Source organism: Sapajus apella, unplaced genomic scaffold (assembly GCF_009761245.1).
Source record: "Sapajus apella isolate SASKATOON/1434 unplaced genomic scaffold, GSC_monkey_1.0 scaffold40, whole genome shotgun sequence".
In the NCBI taxonomy this organism is placed as follows: Eukaryota; Metazoa; Chordata; class Mammalia; order Primates; family Cebidae; genus Sapajus; species Sapajus apella.
The window spans coordinates 5,857,556-5,872,771 of record NW_022436980.1 but is presented as its reverse complement, the minus strand read 5'-3'; the positions used below and the strand labels follow the sequence as shown (position 1 = coordinate 5,872,771).

Here is a 15,216-nt window from a genome sequence, read left to right as displayed (position 1 = left end):
AATATTTGCTCAAGTCTCTACGCTCACTTCTTTTGGGTATATATCCAGTAGTGAAATTTCTGGATCACATGATAATACTGTGTTTAATATTTTAAGGAACTACATGCTGTTTTTCGTGGGGGCTGCTCTATTTTACATTCCTATCAGCAATGCGCAAGGGTTCCAAAGAAGATACCTTAAAAACTGAAAGTTAATAGTAAAAATACTGCAAAATATTAAGAAGGAGAGCTAGGCTACGGAAAGCTGAGTGGAAGAAAGTTAACCAGTTTCATTCTCACTTTTTAACACCAGAAGAGCTTTTCAAGTGATATGAGTTTCAGATATGTCCTTCTATGGATCCCCTATGTTTAGTGGAAGGTATGGGTGTGGTATGGAAGGTGGGCTCTGAGGGGATCAGGCAGTGCCTGGGGCTTATAGCTTGCAGCCTGGGGCAGCCTCCCTCATTTACCTAAGTATGCCTTAAAAATACTTTCATTTACTATATGGCTAATATGTGAAAAATGCTAGGAAACACTCCTCCAAACTGTAGGAGTAAAGTTAGGATTAAAATCAGAAACAGATGCAAAAGCATAAAATATTTATTCAACAGTAAAATGTATTGAACACTTGCGCCTAGGATCTAGGTTAGACCGGAAATAGCTGGGAGATACTGTGGGGTAAATAAGAGAAAGAATTATACTTTCAAAAAACTTGGTTTCTTGAAGGTGAAGGACAAGCTAATAAGCAGTTACAGTATAGCATGGAAAGTAATCCATTGTGGGAAGGGGAACCAGAAAGTGTTGTATATAGCCACCAGTGCTCACCCATTCTGATCTTGAGATTGAAAAAGAGAGCTCTCTGAACTCTTCTCATTTTCCCTGTTGTGAGAAGCCAAATGAAATACCTGTTTTTCATTTTGTGGGATGTGGATGCTTAGGGTACCTTAGGCATGTCAGGAAAAAAATAAGCTGCCTGGACTGAGTGGAGCTGCTTATTAAAATTTTTAGTAGTGTTTGATGGACAAAGTCCATCAAACTTATAAAAAGCAATTGCATTATAATTGAGAAAAGAATTATAAAGACTCAAGGAAGTCATCCCTGAGGACTTCTTATATCTGAACTCCAGGCTGAGTTGGGTTCTGGTTCTCTCTGCTCTCAGCACCCTAGGTTTATTTCTCATGGAAGCACTTATCACCCAGTACTGTCATTGTCTGGTTACTTATTGGTTAATCTGTTTTGTGCTGTTATAACAGAATAGCTGAGATTGAGTAATTTATATAGAACAGAAAATTATTTTCTCACAGGCCTAGAGACTGATAAGTTCAAGATCAAGGCACTAACATTTTAAAGGCCTTCTTGCTGCGTCCTCACATTGCCGAAAGTGAAAGGGCAAGAAAGCAACTTGGCTGAACACTTTCTGAAGTCTCTTTTATAAGAGCTTTAATCTATTCATGATGGAGAAGCCCTCTTCACCTAAACACCTCCCAAAAGGCCAACTTCCCAACACTGTTGCGTTGGAGATTAAACTTCCAACACATGAATTTTGGAGGGTTGTTCTGACCACAGTACGTACCTAAACCTCCCACTTCACTCTACATGTCGTGGAGGCAGATATTCTACTCAGAAATGTTTGTGGGAATAAGTAAGTGGAGCAGTAAGATAACTGTAAAACAACTGGGACCATTTACATGAAGCAGCCAAGATACCCGTAATAACTTGGAAAAACCTACTCTGGAAAAGTAGACATTAAGTCTCCATTGTTGGGGCTTCTGACAGCTATGGCATGGTGGCATAGTACTACCATAATTCTTCTACTCTAACACTTTCCGAAATACATACCCTTTTAGGTTTTTTCCCTAAATTCTCCCTCTTTCTTTTTTCCCAATCAATAGAAGCTTAAATGTCTATGTGCTGCAACTGAGTTCATTGTGTTACTGTATTTTTTGTTAAATGTGTATAATTTGAAAACAAGGCCTAGAAATACTGCCATAGTTTATCTGGAGACATCTTAGAAGATTATTATTATCATTAGCATAATTACCTACTTTCTATCCAATGTGCTTCTTCATATTATACATATTTTTGACTTGAGATAGATGGATGACAGAAGGGTCTCGTTTAAGCTTTTCTGTTTTTAACTAGAAGCAAGATTATTTCTAAAAAGTCAGTAAAGAATATTCCAAAGGAATTGAGGAAAAAGGGGATGAGGACTTCAGCAAAACATACTTTGGTAACAAACATTTTGATATGAAATTTTGTAAAAGTACACACATCCTGATGGGAAGAGAATGAGTAATTTCTTTTTAACTCAGAGCAAGTGTTCTAATCTGGCTGAAATTCTGGGAAGTGCTGGAAATCCCCAAAGCAAACTGCCAGATGCCATTTCTGGATCCTGGATACGTGGGCTTGGTTGCTAAGAAGACGATGCCTCCTCCCCTTCACCACACGCAGCTGACGCCTGAACGACAGGGAGTTGATGTACACAGAGCAGGGATCTAACAATGTCAACTGTGCTGACATCATCCTAGCTGTGCAGGGCTGATGGGAATTCAGAATATCAAACATCACATCAAGGGCAGTGAGCAGGTGTGACTCATTTCCCTGGAGAACCGGGAGAGAGGAAGGGAGAGGGCAGGATTATCTCACACTGACACACACACAAGCCTTTAGACTGAACTATTTGACTGGCTTATTTAAAAGCAGCAAAACATTGTTCTGTCTCTCTCTTCATTTTTCTACCGGAAACACTTTATATTCTAGTCCTTTGTGTCTCAGCATAGAATTGAGCCTTTCAACATCATAGTTTTTAAAAATACACATTATTTAGGATCATTACTTTTTATGTTACATAAACCAACTATGAGAACAATTCAAACAAAGAAATGTTATGTTCTTTTTTTTTCTCTTCAGGTATCATCTACTGAACTGTTCAGACGCAAATGAATTGAAAAGGAGATGAACAAGAGAGCACGATATAGGTCTGATGACATTGCTTTGGTATTACCAAATAAATATAGCGTTTCTGTATTCTAGCAGAGTGTATTACTTGGTATGAGAGAAGGGGTGCATGATAAATGCTCAGTAATTGCCCCTTGGGTGAATAATACAAGAAGCCTGTAAGTTTGTAAGCATGAATGTTAATACATAGATACTCACATATTTTATGGAGTTGATTATTTATCAATTGACTTTAAGGGATAATGAGTAATAAGACTGCATACAATAACAATTGTAGTGTTAGTGAAGTTACTGGTTTCACGAATCTCTTATCCATTGTAACATCTTATTAGAATGATTAGGCTAGGGCAATTAAATCAGAAAGGAGTGTACATCAAAACAGAAAAAAAGAAAAAACTCATCTGCTTCCAAAGGCTTAGTGTTTAATAGCAATGAAAGAGGATTGGTGACCTGACATGGTTGTATTCTCTCCAAAATGATCCCAATGTGTCTTGCCACTCTGAGAAGTACTAATTTATCTCTGTCTTGTGTCAGCCATAACACAAGGAACAAAAGGACAAAAATTGTTGTTATTCTGTACTCAATACTAAAAAGTACCACTTTTACTTCAATTTACTCTGCATGTTTAGTAAAATGGCATATGTATGACAGGTTGTGGAGCATATTGAAATCTGTGTGTATTGGCTGTTGTTAGTATAGCTTGAACAGCACAGAAACAGAAAGGTGTGTTTCAGATCAATCTATGGGTTACTACTCGTACAATACAGATAGTGTTGGAGGCAATAGGAGGGAAGAACAGGAAAAGAGAGGAGTGGCTTCTATAGAATTATATGTGGAATGCCATAAAGAATTCCAAGTTCTTGTTGTGAGATAACAAGTAAGTTGATAAGAGAGATGAAAATATGCTAGCGTGTTCCTAGAAGGCTTCCTAAATTTTGAAGGCAGATGTTGAGATACGTAGAAAAAATTTTCGTTTCATTTTCTCTGCTTTGAAAGTTAGTTGGTAAGGAATTATTCTGTCTCTCTCTCTCCAATTCCTAATACAGAGATTGAAATTCACACAATGTTTAATGATAATGTTTGATTGATGATAATGGCAATGATGATGATGATGTTGATGAAAGTGATAATCTGTAAACCCTAGAGTAGTGACTCTCAAACAGGCTCTTAGGATCCTCTAGAATATTACAGGGGAATATGTATATGTACCTAAAGAGTTGCCATCGTAATAGTCCTTGGATCATGACTGATATAAAAGTTCCCTCATGTTTTCTTCTTCCACTTCCAAAAGGATTTGCTCAAAAGTTGTTATGGGTCTTTTTTGAGATGTCTTATTTAACATGATGTGCTGCTATAGGACTTTCTAGGAAGGAAAGTGTGGTTAACACTGTTTTATTAACCCATAGAGAGAAAATGTCATCCCATATCACCAAGGGACAGAACAAGACTGCAGCTATCTCCCTTTGGGGGTCAACCTTACTACTCAACCTGAGATGCAAAGGAACAATTCAGAAGCCATATGGGGACAATTTTCATAAGTGCTTGGTAAATTCCTCTTTTCATATTTTGTTTGGGGAATGCATCACTGGGAGTCTTGCCTATGTTTCTTTTAATGGAAGTCATAGCTATTTTTCTTTGGATAATCACATCTAGTGAGGAAAACTCCTGGATAGTTCTGCTACCATAGAATAGATACTAAGTTAGATCAGATCTAAAAGAAGAATATAGGGTTCTTAAAAACTTCTTGAGTTTGACATGCAGAATAGAGCTAAAAATAATTAAATGCAGTGTTGACTGTGTCTTTGTTGACCACAGAGGGTTATAAAGCTATTATTAGTCTCCATCTAGAGGCTTTATGATAGAATTATATAATCAAGAATTATTACTACAGCTGAATTTACTTATTTATCTTGGAAAACTACAACCTATCAAATTTTGGGAATATATATATAAAGATAAAGGAAAGGTGAACTAGGTATGATACAGAATAAAACTGCTGTCACTACTAAAGCTTAAAATGCAGTGGTTTAAACAAAACAAGAGTTTATTTCTCTCTCATGTAACAGTCCAGAGTGGTAGGGGGGCTCTGCCAGCCTCAACCTGGATTCTTATCTCTGAGTCCAAGAGAGCAGTTTCATTTATCTCCATCTTTTAGACAGCAAATGGGAAGGTGAAAAGAAATCAGGGCATTGCATATTTAATTGTTTTAAAAGTCCTGAAAGTGGCACATATTACTTTCTTTCACATTACACTTGTCAGTAACATGAACACATTCAGCTGGAATCAAGTCTTAAGAAGGTCTTTTATTAGATAGCCAGGGGTCAAGCATGTTGGCTTACATCTATAACCCCAGAGCTTTGGGAGGCTGAAGCAAGAGGATCACTCAAGTCCAGGATTTCAAGGGTGCCATGAGCTATGAATATAACATGGCACTCCAGCCTGGGTGAGAGAGTGAGATCCTATTCCTAAAAAAATAAAAATAAAAATTAGGTAGCTGCATACTCACGTTAAACCACTACTATGGAAGAAAGGGAAAGGGAGAGCAGGTATTGGGACAACTAAGTTGGCCACAAGGCCTTGCTGCAAAGCCCCTAGGAGATCTGGGCTGGGAAGTTGCCAAGAAATAGCAAAGGACTCTACTATATAGTGCCCTGCAAGTCACCTTTGTAGTCCAGAAGAATCACTGTAACCTAAAGAAGGGTAATAGGTTTATAGTTGTATCAGTATCCAGAGGAGGAGCACCTGTATGGGGAAGTGAGAATATGTAGTGCCAGGATCAGTTGTTTCTCCTGGTGACATCAAAGAGAATGATTGTAAAGCTCCCTTAGAAGGCTTAGCAGGGACATGCATATCCTCAAGAGAGGCTAAGAAGGCCCAAGCTTTGGCCAGAATATAATGACCGGGTTAGCCAACAGACTTGGAAACCAAGTAATAAGGAAAAAGGAGACTTGGTGAATGTTATTGTGGGTGGGTAATGGAAAGAAATGTGCAGTGTAACAGAGAAAAGTCTTGCAAACATTGATCTCCACCCTTAGAATCTGAAGAACTCATAATGCTAGGAGCTGATTTTTGGAGTCTTCCAGAAAGCAAGATAGTAAAAGAAGCCATGATATCCAAGTTTTGGGGACCAGGATGAAGAACTACCAGACTGGGCTGAAGAAAAGTTGTACTTGGAGACCATAGCAAATTGCCCTAAGGGAGAAAGGGAATGTTGGTTCTCTAATTATGAACTCAAGGAAAAGTTGGAGTTGACTTTCATAGAAATTCTGTTTGGTGGCAGGGATGATAACTTCCCTCCAGCAACTTTTAGACTGGAGTTATAAAAACATTGGAACTTCAATGATGGAAATTCGGGGATATAATCTGCATTTAAGATTAACTAGTGGAGTCAGAATGGCTCTTATTAAGAAGTTAAAAATAACAGACATTGGTGAGGTTATGGAGAAAACGGGACTCTTATACCCCGCTGGTGGGAGTGTAAATAAGTTCAGCCACTATGGAAAGCAGTTTGGAGATTTCTCAAAGAACTAAGAATAGAATGACTATTCAACCCCATTATCCCATTACTGGGTATATACCCAATGAAAAAGAAATCATTCTACCAAAAAGACATCTGCACTTGTATGTTTATTGCAGCACTTTTTACAATAGCAGAGACATTAAATCAACCTAGGTGCCCATCAAGAGTGGAATGGGAAAAGGAAATGTGTGATAGATCTATACCAAGGAATATTATGCAGCCATGAAAAATAATGAAATTGGGTTCTTTGTAGCAACATGTGTGCAATTGGAGGTTGTTATCCTAAGTGAATTAATGCAGAAACAGAATGCCAAATACTGCATACTCTAATGTATAAGTGGGAGCTAAATAGTAGGTACACGTGGGAATATAAGATGGGAATCATAGACAGTGGGGACTACAAAAGGGGAGAAGGCAATGGTTTAAAACCACCTATTGGGTACGATGTTCACTATTTAAGTCATGGGATCAATAGAAGCCCAAACTTCAGCATCACAAAATATACCCATATAAGAAGCCTGCACATGTATCCACTGCATCTAAAATTAAAAAAAAAAAAAAAAAAAAAAAAAGATAACAGGTGGAGAAGGTGGTATCAGGAAGAGATTGGCAATTATGTGACTTTCTAGAAAAGGCTAAGTTGATTGTGGGCATATTGTTAGCTAATGTGACCATTTTCTTAGTTGTCCTACTGTTGTCAAGAAGGCTATCACGTGGTTGGGTGCAGTGGCTCATGCCTGTAATTCCAGCACGTTGGGAGGCTGAGGTGTGTGGATCACCTGAGGTTAGGAGCTTGTGACCAGCCTGGCTAACATGATGAAACCCCATCTCTACTAAAAATACAAAAATTAGCTGGGTGTGGTGGCAGGTCCCTGTAATCCCAGCTAGTTGGGGACTGAGGCAGGAGAATCACTTGAACCCAGGAAGTGAAGGTTGCAGTGAGCCGAAATCAGGCAACTGTACTTCAGCCTGGGAAACGAGCAAAATTCTGTCCCAAATAATAATAATAATAATAATTAATAATTAAAAAGAAGACTATCATATATTCTGTATAACTTAAAAAGGTACAGATTTGCCACCATGGTTTTAGTTAAAAATATACTGTCATGCAAAAATTACAGAGACTTCACTAATCCGCAGAAGATAAAGTTTCATGGCTATAGACATGAGGCATGGTCTTCAGAGCTGGTGGTGGTAGTTGGCAGGGCCAGGTATGGGTAATGCATACAGAACCCACAACTAATCCAGAAGATACTCTTGGCCCAAGTTGTCCATGAGTCACACTCATCCTCAAAAGATAAAAGTTGGAGGGTAACTTTAAGGGGTTTGAATTACTTTGAGGCTCTGAAAATCCTTGTCTTAACTAGATCTTACAAGGTTGTTTTGGAATCAACTTAGGTTGGTAGAGGTCATTGGATCTCCAGAACTTGTGAGGAGTGAATTCTGACATTGACATTAAAGTTGTCCCCTTGAGCCTGGCCCTTTCCAAAACTGAATGCTGGTATGGTTTTTAAAGTTTCATGGTTTTAAGCCTCGTGGTCTTAGCCAAAAAACATCACCCCTGGAAGTCTGCCTACTCTGCAAAAGGTACAGAGACAGAGTGGTTCTCCATCCAGGTAGAAACTACTTAAATGCATACCCACTAGTTTCACTGCAAATACAATAGTAGACTCAACCCACAACTCATAGAGGATTTATATTGCTCAAATGTTGACAGTGTAGTTTGTACTTTTGTAACAGCAGAGTCATAGCAACGTGATGAACAAGTGGCTATGCCTTTACGCGACTAAGACCAGCATTGTGATAGTATTTGGACAAGATACCCAGATTTTCTACATCCAGATCTTTACTGGCTACTCTAACCTAGAAAGTCCCCCAAAATTTTTCCATAGAGGATACAAATCAAGGATAATTAACATACTGTTATTGCTAGAGCTTTGAACACAAACTCCAAAGACCTATTTGCCTGGACATATATTGTCTTAGAAATTTAAGAGAAGTCCTTCACTTAAACAAAATATATTGAATGGCCTAAAACCAAAGAGACTAAAAAGCTCACTGACTTCATTTTCATCTTCCAGCTGAAACCTGGGTTTGTATATTACAATTTTGGCCTCATATACCATTGAGAATTAGAGGAAATGCAGTGTCATAAGACCTTTGCCTTGATGCCAAAGTAAAATGGATGAGGGTGTGGATATTTGAGTTGTATCTGATATCTTCAAAATCCTGGAACAATACCTGTCCAAGAGAAGACTGAAGGCCTTTTCTAATTCCTTCCAAAATATTCAACTCTTGGAAATGAAGCTGTGTGTGTCCTCTTATTTACCAATTTTTTCAGCCCATTTCCTATTTAAGGCTGCAGAGGAAAGCAGACAATGAAGAACATAGGTAGAGAGGAACTGACCATGTTTCCATCAACCTCGAAGCTTCTTAAATAGGTCAATAGTTACCTTATGCTTTCCAGAGATCTTCTATTTTTCTTGGCATAATGAAAATGTAAGAAATACACAATATTTATTGGATATCATCTATTAGTAACTCTGCTATTGAAGTGTTCATGCTTCTGGGTTCATTATGACATAGATTCTATGGATGAATATTGAGAAGGCTTGAATGAAAAATATTTAAGACCCAACAACAGATACAATGTGTGGCTCAGATCTTCACAGCAATTTCAGTGGCATAGAGTCCAGAGCTTTCACCATTAGGGTTAGTGCCCTGACTAGATCAAGCTTTTCCCCTTTCTTTGAGGAAATGCTGCCAGTGGTGAGTTCTGCACACATGCTTTAAATAGCTTTTTTTTTTTTTTTAACTGGATCCCTTGCTAATGTTAAGCTTTTTAGATATTATTGTCCTGATACGTATTTCAATCTTGTCTTTCTTATTTTGCAACGTTAATTTTGTTTTAAATCCCATATCTCCTGAAGTGCACCTCTTTCTTGCCTGGGGATGTGGTTTTCCATTTTGATTGAGGGATCCAACAATAAAGGCTCATCTCTTTACAAAGGACAATTTATTATTTATGTGAGTCAGAGAAATGTGTGGGAAGCTTTTTGCATTGTGTGGGAAGTGGAAGAACTGAATATCAAACCCATCTGATTGATAGTTATATTAAAGGTTGTCTTCAGTTAAATAAGTTCATTTGGATTGATATGATAAGAGCCTTATGTTTTACATGAAATATTGCTTTAGCAACTATTTGGTATTTTTATTTTATTGCTTAACCTGCTGTATTCTTCAACTGCTGTTCACCAGAGGATTACAAAAAATATTGTTGTAAAATGTTAATTGTTTAATACGTTTTGAAAAAATAATATTAAATAAAACTATGTTTTTGAACATTGTGTGAATCCTGCAACTGAATATTGACATTTAAGGTCCTAGGTTAGTGCACGGATCTGTTTTCAGCAGCTCTGAAAAATCCCTTAAGGCAATATTATTTAACATAATTGGTTTCTTAGCATACTGGGAGATAAGGAACAATGCAGCCTAGTGCTCCAATTTGGAACTGAAATGTTCATACAGATCAATGACAGCCTATGATTTCCTCTGTGCAAGGACTGGCAAAGTTTTCCAGGTTGAGATATTTTTCTTCGTTGTTTCCTTTTTTTTTTTTTTTGAGACAGCATCTTGCTCTGTCGCCAGGCTGGAGTGCAATGGGGTGATCTCGGCTCACTGCAACCTCCGCCTCCCTGGTTCAACTGATTCTCCTGCCTCAGCCTCCTCAGTAGATGGGATTACAGGCCGGTGTCACACCACCAACTAATTTTTGTATTTTCTGTAGCGATGGGGTTTCACCATGTTGGCCAGGATGATCTCAATCTCGACCTTGTGATCTGCCCACCTCAGCCTCCAAAGTGCTGGAATTATGGGCATGAGCTACCGCGTCCGACCCTCATTGTTTCCTTTTTTTTTTTTTGAATACCAATCCATCATAGGTTATTAGAGGGCACTTTAATTATTTATTTATTTGAGATGGAGCCTTGCTCTGTTGCCCAAGCTGGACTGCAGTGGCATGATCTCGGCTCACTGCAACCTCTGCCTGCCGGGTTCAAGCAATTCCTCTGCCTCAGCCTTTGGAGTAGCTGAGACTATAGGTGCGAACCACCATATCCGGCTAATTTTTGGTATTTTTAGTAAAAACAGGGTTAGATGGCACTTTAAAAAAGAAAATAAAATTCTTCTCTACAAACACAGTGATGATAAAGGTTGATAATTCCTTTTATGTTTTTAAATGTCATCAGGTTGCTTTTAACTTTTTTCTTATTTGGTTAGAAGTATTTTATAAGTGAAAAAGGTCAGTTTGAGCAATATCCTGAGCTAGTGACATTAATTCATTGTGTACATGAGCCACAGTGACTCAACTAGTTTTACCACTGTTTACAGAATCATAGTTAGATACTAAACGTATTTCTCTTAACAACATTTATATCATTTAAAAACTCATGAGTCCCCAAACCACATTGAAATAATAATAAATTGCCTTTAAACATTAAAATTATTTGTAACGTACTCCTTTTTGGAAACAAAATGGACCAGAAGAGGTTATCTTTTAAATCATTCTGTAATAAGTGGTGTTTGTTTGCCTTTGAATCTAAATCGAGTCCCCAGTTGGTGGTCTGTCCCTGGTTAAGACACATTGACAGCTAGACTTGTGGCTGCTGAAAAGGCATGAAACCATAAGCAGGAAAACACAAAAATGATCTGCACTAGAAGGCATTCACAGAAAGACTCCTGGGTAAGCTCTGTGACAGATGGCTTCCACTAAATTTGTTGGACGAGTTCAAGGATGCTTTTGAAAACAGAGATAATAAAACTCAGAGAGATGTGACAAGACTACAAACAATGCTTTATAAAAAGAAAATATTTTTTAAAATATTGCCAAAATAGAAAATAGTTAACTATTAAAAGTGAGTTTGTGAGTTGGGAGAGCCAATGGTAGGACATCTATCTCAACAAGGTAAAAACGGAGAGAGAAATCATGAGTGGAAAGCTCAGAAACGTGGGGTAAACAACCAGAAAATCAACACCTAACCAATGGGAAGGAGAAGGAGAACAAACTTAGGGAGGATAATTGAAAATTTTAAAATTAATGGATTTTTAAAATAAAGCCTATAAATTAAAAAGGCATTGCAGCCCAGGTAGGATTAATGAATATATACATATAGTACTTCTGATTGCAAATATTTGTGTGGGAATAGGGAAAAATATGGAAAGAGACGTAAACTGGTTAGCTTAGGAGAGTAGCGATGGAGGGAAGGGGAGGGAAGTGTACCCTCTTGGGGACAGTCTTAGAGATTTTCATATCTTCCTCAAGATTTTGAACAGCTTCTGAAAACAGTCCGAATGAAAATATCCCTTAAATTATACTTTTCTTTTTATTTGCCGTGTTCCTTCTAGACCTCAACAAAAAAAGTAAAATGGATTTTATCGTACTTAGAAAACCAACAATTGCAGTCTGGATTCAAACATCACTGTTTGACGCACCCAACTTGAGTCAAAAGATGCTTCAAATCCCACTATGCTGGAGGTAAATACACTCAAGATTTTAAGAATGTCTCTTGATAGTGTATAGAATAAGATAGCTTCTCAGCTTTCAGCTTTACTTCATGGTTTTAACTATCAAAAGAAGCAAGGTGAATAGGTCTTGTAACCAAGTGAGTGTTGCTAGAGCCAATCTATGAATTAGTTACACTCACTAATTTTAAATAAACCTAATTTTTAATACTTTAAATGATTTCTGTGAAATGTTGGATATAATGTCAATTCTTAAAGGAAGACCGATGTTTCATGTTGCATAATGATTCAGAGTATAAGCTGTAAATCCAGATTGTGTGCATGCAAAATCAGTCTGCCAACTACCACCTTTGAAACCTCGAGCAAGTAACTTAATTGCTGTAGGATTCAGTAACCTTTTCTGTAAGATGGGAATAATAGGAGTACCTGTATTCTAGACTTGTTGGAAAGGTCTTAGAACAGTTTCTAGCACATAGATATGCTAAGGCAATGATTGTTATTAATACTTACTGTATGCTTGATCATTAAGATTACAAACATACCTCAAGATTATGACTCACACATCAGAAACATGCACAGAGACCTGGAGACTGAAAGCAGTCTTTCAAAGTCTTCTAGCAACAGAAATACCTTACATGCACAGCTCAGGTATTCATTTTTTTGAAGTCTTTTATTTCTTTATAACTTCTCATTTTTGTTCTTTTTTTTTTTTTTTTTTTCTCAAACCCAGTGGAAGTTTTTTGGACTTTTTAATGCCTGTGGTTATAGCTATTACAATGGGCTTCTGTATTAGTTGCATATTGCTCTGTGACAAACTACCCTAAAATTTAGATTCTTAAAATAATAACAGACTTACATTATCTCTGGCAACTTCTAGCTGAGTGATTCTGGCTCAGGGTTTCTCAAAAGAGTGTAGTAAAGATGTCATTTGTTGTTGCAGCCATCTGAAAATTTGCCTGAGACCAAAGAATCTATTTCTGCGATGACTCCCTCAAGTAACCAAGTGTGTGCTGGTGGTTGGTGGGAGGTATCAGTTTCCCACCACGTGAACCACTTCATATGATTGGAATGCCACAATATCTTTAATGACTTCACCTTGGAAGTCACATTCTATCATTTTTGCAATATTTTATTGATTATTCAGTGTGGAAGGAGACTACACAAAAACATGAATACCAGAAGGCTAGAATCCTTGGGGCCATCTTAGATACTGACTAACCTAGCATTTTTACCTATTCATATATTTCATTTACTCAGTGCATCTGTCAGTATCATTTATAGCCAATGCACTAGGCCAGGTGCTGCAGTGGGGCATAAAGGTGTGTAAGTTGAAAGTCCTGCTCTTTAAAATTTAATACTTGGTGAAAGGGTTGAAACACCTACTCCCATAACTGCAGTACAAGGTAATATAGGACAAATAGCAAGGATGTAGTGATGTTGGTAAGCACCTCAGGTGTTCAGAGGAAGGGGAGCAATTTCTTGTTGGGGTTTCAGAACAAAGGGAATGTGATCTGGGTCTCAGAATAAAATAGGATCACTGTGGACAAAGACAAGTGAAAATACATCTCATGCTGAGTGAACAATGTGAATAGGATCATGAAGGATCGTGAAGTTGAGAAAGCAAGCTGAGTTCAGGGGCCAGCAACCAGACTACTTTAGAATAGCTTATGTAGAAAGTAGAAAGATAAAGATAGGGAAAAGTAGGCAGAGACCAGTTTATGCAAGTCCTTGGAAGCTATGTTAAAATTTTTGAGTCTACTCAGCAAATACTGGGAGCAGATAAAATTTTTTGAGATGGTAAGTAATGGGACAAAATGTTTACTCTTTTAGTTTACTCTCCAAGGGGAATCAGAGAGTGAGAAATCAGAGACATAGAAACAGGGTAGGAAGAACTCACAATAAGGAGAGAAGGTAATAACCATAAATATTATAAGTAGAATTAGAAAGGAATAATCTTGAAGGAGGAATTTGAAGAAGTTTGTAATTCATTGTATACCACATTTGAAAAAGCTGTCCCAATAACTTGAGATTTGCTACCTGTTTTGGAGGAGAAGTTGGTTTAAAGAGGAAAATGGTTTAAAGAATTTGTTTTAGGACACATCAGTTAAAAAGAACTTGAGTATTCTTCGTATGTTCTCTTTTTCTTTTCCTGCACTGAAGCTTAATCTCTTTGGGTAGTTGCTTCCTGAGATGAATCCTGGGAACTTGGGGAGTTGGGGAATCCTAGCGCTGAGGTGAGGAAAGAGGGCAGTGTGGGAAAGAACAGGGCTAGAATCTGTGAAAATTGAGTTAGTTGGCTCCAGAGTCTGTTGAGCTCTGGTAATCATGATGGTGGACAAGGGATGGGATTGTGAGAAAATGATGAACTGAAAAATAATGTAGTGACTGAGGTCACAGAATTTGAAATCATACAGGCATGATAAAAAATCCAGGTCTCCATTTCTAGCTGACCTTGGCAAAATGCATAATTTGCAGAAAGCTCATTTGCCTAACCTGTAATAAATAGGATTCATAATAGGGTCTTGTGAGGTTTCAATGAAATGTTTGGCATATCAAGCTTTCAGCATGGTGGCTGGCACATAGAAAACACTCTGTAATGAACAGTGGATTTATTGAAATGGTGGGCTTTATGCTACTACAAAAAGAGATTGATACTGTCCCAGGATCTTTTATACCAGGTGAGTAGAATTACTGATCTCTTTTGGAATCTGATTAATGCCTTACTGCATACAGCTGGAGGGAGGTGAGTATTCCTTCTTGAGTTATTTTCGCATATGATGTAAGGAAAGGGTCCAGTTTCAGTTTTTTTGCACATGGCTAGCCAGTTTTCCCAACATCATTTATTAAACAAGGAATCCCTTCCCCATTGCTTGTTTTTGTGAGGTTTGTCAAAGATAGATGGTTGTAGATGTGTGGCATTACTTCGAAGGCCTCTGTTTTGTTCCATCAGTCTATATCTCTGTCTTGGTACTAGTACCATGCTGTTTTGATTACTGTAGCTTTGTAGTACAGTTTGAAGTCAGGTAGTGTGATGCCTCCAGCTTTGTGGTTTTTGCTTAAACTTGTCTTGGCTATGAGGGCTTTTCTTGGGGTTTTTTTTTTGTTTGTTTGTTTTTTTGTTTTTGTTGTTGTTGTTGTTGTTGTTGTTCCATATGAAGTTTAAGGTGGTTTTTTAGAGAAAAATGAATGAAAAGGAATGAACAAAGTTTTTATAAAGTCCCAAGAAATATGAGACTTTAT

The 15,216-nt window shown here is 37.6% G+C and overlaps 1 long non-coding RNA gene across 3 annotated transcripts; it reads left to right on the top strand.

Annotated features, from left to right (window-relative positions):
* The first annotated feature begins 351 nt into the window (after positions 1 to 351).
* LOC116565442 lies at positions 352 to 14,819 on the top strand. 3 transcript variants are annotated; one of them, XR_004275444.1, is made up of 6 exons: positions 352 to 363; positions 2,293 to 2,297; positions 2,889 to 2,956; positions 4,343 to 4,481; positions 11,860 to 11,989; positions 12,506 to 14,819. It is a non-coding gene; the product is annotated as an uncharacterized LOC116565442 (long non-coding RNA). The 3 variants fall into 3 exon arrangements; XR_004275446.1 differs by lacking the exons at positions 352 to 363; positions 2,293 to 2,297 and adding an exon at positions 2,304 to 2,564; XR_004275445.1 differs by lacking the exons at positions 352 to 363; positions 2,293 to 2,297 and adding an exon at positions 2,572 to 2,780.
* The last annotated feature ends 397 nt before the right edge of the window (positions 14,820 to 15,216 follow it).